This window comes from Numida meleagris, chromosome 12 (genome assembly GCF_002078875.1).
Source record: "Numida meleagris isolate 19003 breed g44 Domestic line chromosome 12, NumMel1.0, whole genome shotgun sequence".
NCBI classification, from domain to species: Eukaryota; Metazoa; Chordata; class Aves; order Galliformes; family Numididae; genus Numida; species Numida meleagris.
The window spans coordinates 15061590-15070782 of NC_034420.1; the positions used below are offsets into that span (position 1 = coordinate 15061590).

The 9193-nt window shown below is 46.5% G+C and overlaps 1 long non-coding RNA gene across 2 annotated transcripts; it reads left to right on the forward strand.

The window, feature by feature from the left end:
• On the forward strand, positions 2754–8718 carry LOC110405395. Of its 2 annotated transcripts, none has more exons than XR_002442858.1 (4): positions 2754–2852; positions 6505–6685; positions 6793–7036; positions 8328–8718. It is a non-coding gene; the product is annotated as an uncharacterized LOC110405395 (long non-coding RNA). The 2 variants fall into 2 exon arrangements; XR_002442859.1 differs by lacking the exon at positions 8328–8718 and adding an exon at positions 7317–7717.

The following is a 9193-nucleotide window of genomic DNA, read 5'->3' on the forward strand; positions in this document are numbered from 1 at the left end:
GTGGGTTTGGGGGCATGAGAGGCAGCCGAGACCCCCAGCCCTGACACTGACTCCTTCCCTGGCCCTGGGCAAAGTCTGCAATCCCTCCTTGTCCGTTTTCTATCGTAATAGTATTTACTCACCCATCTCATAAGAGCAGAGAGAGTTTGTTTGTGTTTGTAGAGCCCTTTGAAGTTATAAATCTCCGTGAAAATGTCAAGTGTCACTATTATTTTATACTCGGTCGGTATTTCGGATTGAATGGGAGCCTCAGTGTGTATAAATTGAATGCATATTAGGAGATTTCAATGTAAAACATTAGCCAGTTATTGTAGCCTGAAACATCTTGCTCAACTTAAGATAACCATATTCCTAAAGCAGAAAAGACTGCCAAAAGCCAAAGATGAAAGAGGTTAGAATAACACCATACAACACAAAGGTGAGGAGGTAAATGCGGGTAACCCCAGAGATCAAGCGTGCGTTGGGATGGGAAAGCTTCCTCACAGTGACTCAGATGTTTTATTAGCTTGATCCAGCAATAACAGCACAGCGCACGGCTCGGCACTGTTCACACAGACACGGGGAGCACAGGGGAGGAGAGGTGCAGGGTGCCCCGGGGCAAGGAAGGCAGCTCTGCAGCAAAGCTGCATTCCTGGAGCCGCAGGTTGGGCTGGGGCATGCCTGCACCGGGCGGTCCCCCCTTCTGGGACCCCAAATGTTTATTAGACAGCTTTGCTGCGGTAAGTGCTGGGGGAAGTGGGGAGGGGGGGTTAAAAATGTGTGCAGGATGGTGATAGGAAATAGAAATAGTGCCGGAAAACTGGATATGGCCGTAATTCTGCAGCCAAATCAAGGGCAAGCCATGGAGTGGGCTGCAGGATTTCAGCTTACCATGGAAAGTTAAATGATTGTGGGTGGTGCTCCTCCCAACGCTGCTCTGAACATTTCGGATTGGATATTAGGAACAATTTCTTGAGGGCAGTCAGGCACGGGCACAGGCTGCCCAGGGAGTGGGGCATCACTTTCCCCAGAGCTGTTCCAGTGTGGAGATGTGGCACTTGGGGCCATGGTCAATGTGTATAGTTGGATGGGTTGGGCTTGGGCTTGGGAAACTTGGGGGTCTTTTCCAATCATAGTGATTCTGTGAATATTGTTACTTGCTCTTTGCTGAGATAGGATCCCAAAGAGCACTGCTTTTAAATATATATATACATATACATATATTATTGAGAGTGAGGTATACGTGCTATCCAGGAATCGATGGCATTTTGAGGACAAAGAGCTGCATCTGCTGTTACCCCTATACAGGGGCAAGCCTTAGAATCACAGAATCATAGAATGGCCTGGGTTGGAAGGGACCCCAAGGATCATCAAGTTCCAACCCCCCTGCCACAGGCAGGGCCACCAACCTCCAGATCTCGTACTAGACCAGGCTGCCCAGGGCCCCATCCAACCTGGTCTTGAGCACCTCCAGGGACAGAGCATCCACAGCTTCCGTTGCAGCAAAACCATCCTCTGACACACTTGGTGGCCACAATAAAAATAACCAAGGAAAAAAAATTAAATGCAATGCTGCTAAAGAAAATTCTCTTCTCCATGAGAAGAGTGAATAAAAAGGGGATCAGAGAGGATTGCAGAGAACAAATGAGCGACTGAGAGCTGACAACTGGATACCACAACCTTGCTGAGAGGTTTGGGACAAGCATTTGTCTGATGTCTCTGGGCACGCTGTACCTGCAGCTCCTTAGTCCATTATTTCTATTTCACGTTTCCCTAGTCTGACAGCTGGTATGAATCCAATGGATTGAAAATTAATAAAGCTTCACATAAAAATCTGTAGCTTGCCATCTGAAATGGGCTTCAGGGCATCATAAATTGTCCATCTCCTTCTGTACAAATAGCTGGAGGCCAGATACTCCATTGCAAGACTTCTTGTCCCAGAAGCAAGCTTGCCATTGCGCACAGCAGCTCTAGAAAATCCCCTCACATGTCTGGAGAGAGACACACAACATTCAACAGTGGCTCTGAATTCGATGCTCACCAACAGTATTACAGTGTTATGTGATAACTTGGCTCCCTTTGAGCACCAAAGGGAAAAGATCCTTCCTGAAAGCATTTCTCCCAGGGCCACAGCAGGAGCAAGTCAATGCAGAGCATCCCTGCAGAGCTCTTCCCACTTTGGCTCACCCCAGTGGCCACATCTGCTCCTGCCCTGTGTCACACACACAGTCTGCCTGGCAGCCATGGGACATCAGATACTGAACTCTGGATTGGATTGTCAAGGAGTAGCTTTTATTCCACTCCATCCCTGGTCCAAGCTGTGTCTGAAAGGGTTTTGTCCTTTGGACCCCAGGCAAGCTTTGGATGCTCAGCAATTGTTTTGATCTAAAATTCAGGGGCAGAGGAAAAATCTGAAACCTAGGTCCCCTTATCTCTGGGAAATAGCATTGTGTGGTGGTTTGGATGCACTGTTGTGCAGGAGAAGCAACAATCATTGCTTCTTCTAACCTTGGCAGGAAACCCCATTCTGGGTTTGAACAGTCTTCCTAGCAAAGTGTTCTGGAGCTGCTGTTTGTTTTGCTTTTTTTCATTTAAGTAAACATGTTCATGCAAAAACAGTTACAATCTAATGAAGCAGAATTTTCCAATCAGCCCCCACCCTCCAGCCCCAGCCCTAGCCCTCACCAAATTTTGTTGGATAGTTTCCACCTGTGTTCTGCATTTGGGATTAAATAGGGTTTTCCCAGGGATTCTATCAACAGCTGAAGGTGAGTTTGCAGTGCTATACCCAAGCAGTTTTCATTTCAAGCTCTGCTTCATCCTTGCAGTATTTCCTTGTCACAAAGAGGACTTCATGTACCAGCGTCCTGCAGGTAGGAAGCAGTGGGGCTCTGGGGCTGTGCTGGAACACTGGCAGATTTCATTAATAGAAGATTGGCTCTAAACACTTCTGTAATGAGGCAGTACAAGTTAAATCTGCAGTTGCTTAGGAGTGGTGGTGTTTAGGGGAAAGAGAAGGAGCGAGCTTGGGGTTATTAGCAGAGTTAAGCGCTAAAGAGATTGTGACAAGTGTTTCCAAATTATCTGCTGAGCAAGCTCTTTCTAAAATGTACAGAAAAGGGGGCAGAGAGAGAAAGTCCTTGTTTTCCTTGTAGTCATCAGGAAAAAAAAAATAGGCATTTTTGCTGTCAGACCAAAATTAAGAATTGTAGTCATTTGAAGATAGTAATGTTCAAGAGGGAGTTAGAGGCGAACGAAAACGACTGCAGTGGAAAATGCATTGCCTTCTGTTTGTAGAAGGGCTATTACAGGCCTATAATGAGGGGCATTTTTGTGGAGAACAGAGAGATGGAGAAATGAAAGCTTTACTGACTTTTTAAGTAATAATTAGTAATCCTCTGCAAAGCCATGCAAGGAGATATTCCTTACCCAGACCACTTAAAATAATACTCCCTAAAACCCCCTCTCCTATTGATGCAATTTGGTGTAACCTCACTGAAGTGCTAATAAATGCTCTGGCCCAGGCACTTTTTCTGATGATGAATTATTACTTTTATTGTCTTGCAATTAATTTTAGGATCTATTTCTCACCCTGACACTTTTCCTGAAGTTCTGTGACAGCTTACGGGGCCTCCAAAGACGGGAGTGATGGAGATGCCCGTGTTCCAGGCACATACTACGTAAACAGAACTGTCACATTTGCTTGTTTCCATGAAAATATGAATTGACCATTTTGCTGCTCATTCAGTGTTAGATATATTCAAGGAAGCATTTTTCAATTACAGAAGTTGGCTGTCAGCCTTCTTCTGTATAAAAGACAAATACGGTTTTTATCACAGTTGAAGTGTTAAGTTGTTAAGTTTCTTAATGTTTCCTCTGAAAAGTAGACTTGCTCAATGAGATTTCATCTGAAATGTCAAGGCATTTGCAAACTGTAAGATAAGTACTTTCCAAAAACAGTTGTATGGTGTGACTCACAAAGGTAAGAAGGACCCAGCTCAAGGGTTTGGGCACAGGAGCAGTGGTCACAGCATTTTCCAAGCTGTAGGTCTGGATCTGACCTCCTAGTACAGAATCAGAGGATGTCTTGGGTTGGAAGGGACCTCAAAGATCATCCGGTTCCAGCCAGATGATGCTGGCTGATGCTAAATCACCCCAACCCTCTGCCTTCTTTTTGAAGGCAATAAAACTCAGGTTACATTTCCTTGCACCAACCTCACTCAAAGCAAGTGGTGGAAAGAAGAAATAAAGTGAGGAAGGGTTGTCAAGAGTAAGAGTTAAGGGAAAGTGTGGTCGTCAAAGATAGGGACTCCAGAAAAAGGAGTTGGAGGAGGAGCAGACAGGAGCCATACAGGACCTTGTAATTGAGGGTGCGACTTCCATTGAAAGCAGGATGTGCTCCATAAGAGTAGGTGTTTGCACAGGGGCTCCAGCAGCCTGGGAAAAGTGGCTGTTAACCTAATGAATCACTCACAGGGAGTGTTCTGAGCTCACAGAAGCATAAATACAGATTCTACTGCCTTTCTCCTGAAAAACCTCATCGCCATGAGCTGCAGGAGGAAATTCCCAGGGCACAAGAGTGTGGATTACTACAGAGAAATGCACAATTATGGTCACTTGGCCAAGGCTCTCACCAAGGTAGGACCAGGCACGCCCATCTGGGTAAACAAATTCCAAATATCCCACTCTCCATGACCTCATGAAATTAGGTGCATTTGAGAATTACTTGTGCTCAATAGCTGGAAATTTGCACAAATCAGACGTTTCCAGATCCATGGAGCAAATCATAAATTCTCCCCAAAATATTTTAGCGTGCAACTCCCCAGGAATACTGTGAACTGCCCTCTCCAATCCAAGTACTCCAAGCTATGACACGTTGAACTTTCCAACACGTAGAAAGAACCTTTCTGACAGTGGTTGCGAAATGACAAATGGTTTCCAAGAAGACAAATGCTTCTGCTGTTTTCATGCCCTGTGACTGCCATCTCCAACCTTCCCTCTGCTCCTGTAGCCGTGCTGTTCCCAGGCCCTTTGTTTTCTCTCCCGTACAGTTCTGCTCAGTCCTTAATATGATGGCATCTTTTATTTCGCATAGCTGGGATATTTTGTGGGAGGGGGAGATTTGGGACGAGAGGTTTGTTATCATTTTAGCAGAACATGGCCATAACAACAAAGCGGGACAGCTGATACAAATCACTCATTTTATAAGTTCTAATACAGATAACGCAAGGAAAAGAAACATGTAACAGAAACCAGACATTTCGGCATGCCTGCTACACGCCATCCGCCGCTGGGCCATTGCAGCCCTTCTAAATATTTCACGTATCCCTCACTAGGTTTGTAGGGAGATTTGGGGCAGAAGCGGGGCTACATATCTGGCATTTAAAGGGCAGTTGTTTGCAAAGTGTTGGATCTGAGTGCTTCCAGCAGGACAGCTTGGGGAGAAGCAGGAGGCACCTCTGGCTGAGAGCTGGGGGAATGGGGATGGAGGAACCCATCCCGTGGCAGCAGGGTGGTTGGGTCATGGCATTGAAAATCAGCTCTGGAGCTCTTTGTGGGGTCTTTCCCATTGTGCAGTTGTCCAAACTGGAACTGACACCCTGGGCTAAGCTTAGGATTGCAATGTCCATGCTGGCTGAGTTGTAACCTGCCTGCTGGTTGCACTTGGGAAGAGAACAGATGACGGAGACCCAAGGCTTCCTCCTCCCGGTTGTGCTGGTATCTGAGTCCCCTCCATACACAGGCGGACCCTCCGTGCTGTGCCACCATTGCTCTGCAGGCACCTGCAGAGCTCCCACGCATAGGGGTGGATGCCCTCACACACCCTCAGGTGCAGTGAGCTGTCTGAAGCACCACTGCAGAAAGTTCATTTTCTTTTAAACTTGTTTTTCTTCCTTCCAAAGGTCACCTTCAGTGGACCCTGGGTGCGTTTTCCCAGCCTGTTGCTGAGCCAGTTGCCAAATCCCAGCCCTGCTGACTGCTTTCATAACACATCAATAAAGCTGCCTGAAGCCGCATGCGCTCCCCCATCCCAAAAACATCCCTGTCATTCCCATCCCCTCCATCCCAGCTCCCCAGCACCAATGTCACAGGGTGAGGATGGCGGTGCCTCCTGTCCTGTTTTTAGGAGAAGGTGGGGGAAAAAGGAGTTAATGAATGAGAAAAACCTAAAATCTTTGTGTCTGCATTTTTAGGTGAAACGTATTCACGTTTCTTTATCTTTTTTAATTATTATATTTTAGGCAGATTTTTATTTCTTAAAAATTTGCAGCCTGTGGCAAACTCAAATATGTTGTTAATCTCAAACAAGGAAATCTATTCCGAAAAAGTGGAATCTTTGGAGGGAAGGAGGTTGTTTCACCAGAAAATGAAAAGCTCTCCATTTCTGCACAGAGAATCCGAGCTCCATGTGTTCTGCCACCGAAGAAAATAAAAACAATCCATTTCTTTTCCAAGCAGAGCATATGACTTTTCTCATTCCACTGTCAAAATATTTTCCATTTGTGCTTTTTCCCTTCTTTTTAGAAAAATAATGCTGTGGATGAGAGAAGGGGCTCTGGGCGGTTGCATTGTACATCCCTGGGAAGCAGCGCTTGGAGACGTCAGCTCTCAGGCAAGGCACAAAATCACGTCACAAAATCACAGCACAAAATAAACATCTGCAGAAGGATCTCACTGCCATCCTTCTTCAGTCATCAGGGCACAGGTCAGGGCGTTGTAGCCAAATTTCACCTTCGTTCTTCCCACTGCCGTGCCACGTTGTGTACTCACAGAAGTTCTTCATTTTCTCTATGGTTTCTTCCTTTTCTGCAGCGTTCCTTCATTTGCTGTGGCTCTGTTTCCCATGACCAGCTGACGGCAGCTGGTTGTGAGCTCTGTCCGTGTTGGGCAGTTGAGTGGACTCTCTCTGTGGGCAAAATTCTGGCATGGGTCAGATCGCTGCTCCAATGCACATGGGCTTCAGCAGGGTTTGTCCCAGGGGATCAAAGCTGCTCAAAGTGGGAGAGAACTCCAAACAACAAATTTCCTCACCAGATATCGGCATGTCGCTGTTCCGGTACGTGCTGAGAGCACAGCGCTCTTTCCTGGCTGCTTACATGTGATTTGAAGCAATTCCTCAGCTCCGTTCGGGCGCTTCTCGCAGGGATTTGGGAGTAAATGCCATTTGGGTTCGTTTCATTAAGCACCTCAACTCAGGGATTTGTTTCTAATCCTGGAACGAAAATGTCTCCCCGAACCGAGTTTCTCAGGCAATGTTTGTGTTTGCAAATTGAAAAAAAACACCACTTGCCAGGAACATCCCCGACTATTTACTTAAATTTTTCCTATTTCCACAGACCTTTTCCCAGCATTTCCTCCCCTCACAGCCTGCCTGCATCTGGCCACAGGAGGGATTCAAACTGCGTGGAGACAAATGTCTTACAAAAATCAGAACAGAAATGCTTGTGAATAAATAAAAATTAGGATATCAATTCATCCCCAACTCGGGGAGGAAAAGCATTCCTTGCTTGTTAAGGCAAGGGTATGAATTGAGTTTTAGGGATGAGATTTTACTGAAAATTAAGCAGGATTATGCACAAATGTGAGCTGCCGATGAGTGTTGGAGCGGAGCTGGGTGATCTGGGTTTGCCCTGGGTATGTGCTGCCGCGTTTCTCATTGCACCTCTGGCAAGAAATTAGGGTCAGGCAATGCTCAGCCAAATTCCCCACTGAAAGTGAGATTTCCCAGGAGCGCCTCCGTCCACTGTGGAAGTAAAAAAATGGGGGAAATGTCCCCTTTGTCCACCAGGTGGCACGAAGGGAATCCCTGCTGAAAAGCGGAGGAAATAAGAATGCATCCAGTAATACTGTGGCTGGGGGAGACAGTGAGGTCTGAGGGTCCCAGCTGTCCCCACACCACTCCTTGGGCCAAATCGGCCTGCCCTGAGCAAGGTCTGGCCATGGGGCCTGCATGATCAGTGCCTGAGCCCTGTGGCTCTGTGCTGGGTGCTGTGCATGCCCCTGGGCTTGCAGAGGGGTTTGCTTGGTGGCCACAGCACTGGAGGTGTCTTTGGGTGCAGGCAGGCTTGGTGCTGAGGTGAGGATGCTCACAGCAGGGTGTCCATGGAGGAAGGTGGTGGTGGGTGATGAGGAGACGGAGCGAAGAGAGAAATGGGGGGGGGGGGGGGGTGTTATAAACAGGGTGTTCATATCCAAAAGGATGGGATTTGTGGCATCTTCCCAGGGTTGTTGTAGGACAGGAGTGGCAGTGTGAAGGCCCCCAGCTCAGCCATGGTGCTGGCAGCTCATGGTGGATGGCTGCTGTCCTCCTCAGCCTGGGTTCACTTCCTCCCTGCTCTTTTCTTCAGCCTCAGAGCAGATTATGGGAACAAGCAGGACTTCTGCAGCCACCCCTTCCCCCCCCCTTCCCAGATCCCGGTGCCACACGTCATCATCCACACCTGATGCTCCAGCAAGTGCATTTTGGAATCAAAACAAGCCTGATGTGCACGGAAGAAGCTGGCCTGTTGCATCATTTGGGAAAGCACCAGTCCTCTGTTTGCCTTCAGTTGCCCTTAGGTGCAACCGAGCTTTGGGTCAGTGCAGCTCCTAGCTGCACGCTGGAGGTGGAAGAGGAGCATCAGGGAGGGGCAAGGAGCAAACCAGCAGAAACCCAGTGATTTCAAAGCCATTTCTGCCCTTGTATTAAAATATGTTTATATCTCGGTTCTTTATTAAATATAAGCAGATTTCTTCTTGTATACATTTGTACATCTTCAGTGCAATCTGCTTTGCATCAAACATTGATATATCGGCGTGGTTTCTGAAATGTTAGCTCTTGGGCAGTATAAATAGCACACTGATATTAAATCTGCTTTCAAAAATAGTTACATTACAATAAATTTGAAGGACTTGAGGGTTTTTAATCACCTCTACTTAGTTATTCAGGGATAGGCCAAAAAAGCAATCATTTCACTAAAAGAATGCAGACAGGCACAACAGAAAATTCTTATGCACAATAATTGCTTTCTCTGCAAATATTTACATTGAGGCTAAGAAAATATTTTGGAATTTTACAAATATCTGACTCTCTTAATTTTTCCACTTTAAATATTGGTCCAAATAAACCTCATTGAGGCTGTTGCTTTTTTTTCCCCTCTCTCTTTCCCCCTTTCTTATTTTTTTTAAAGCCATTTCAAGGAATCCTAAATGATGGAGCTGTGGGGGAGATCTC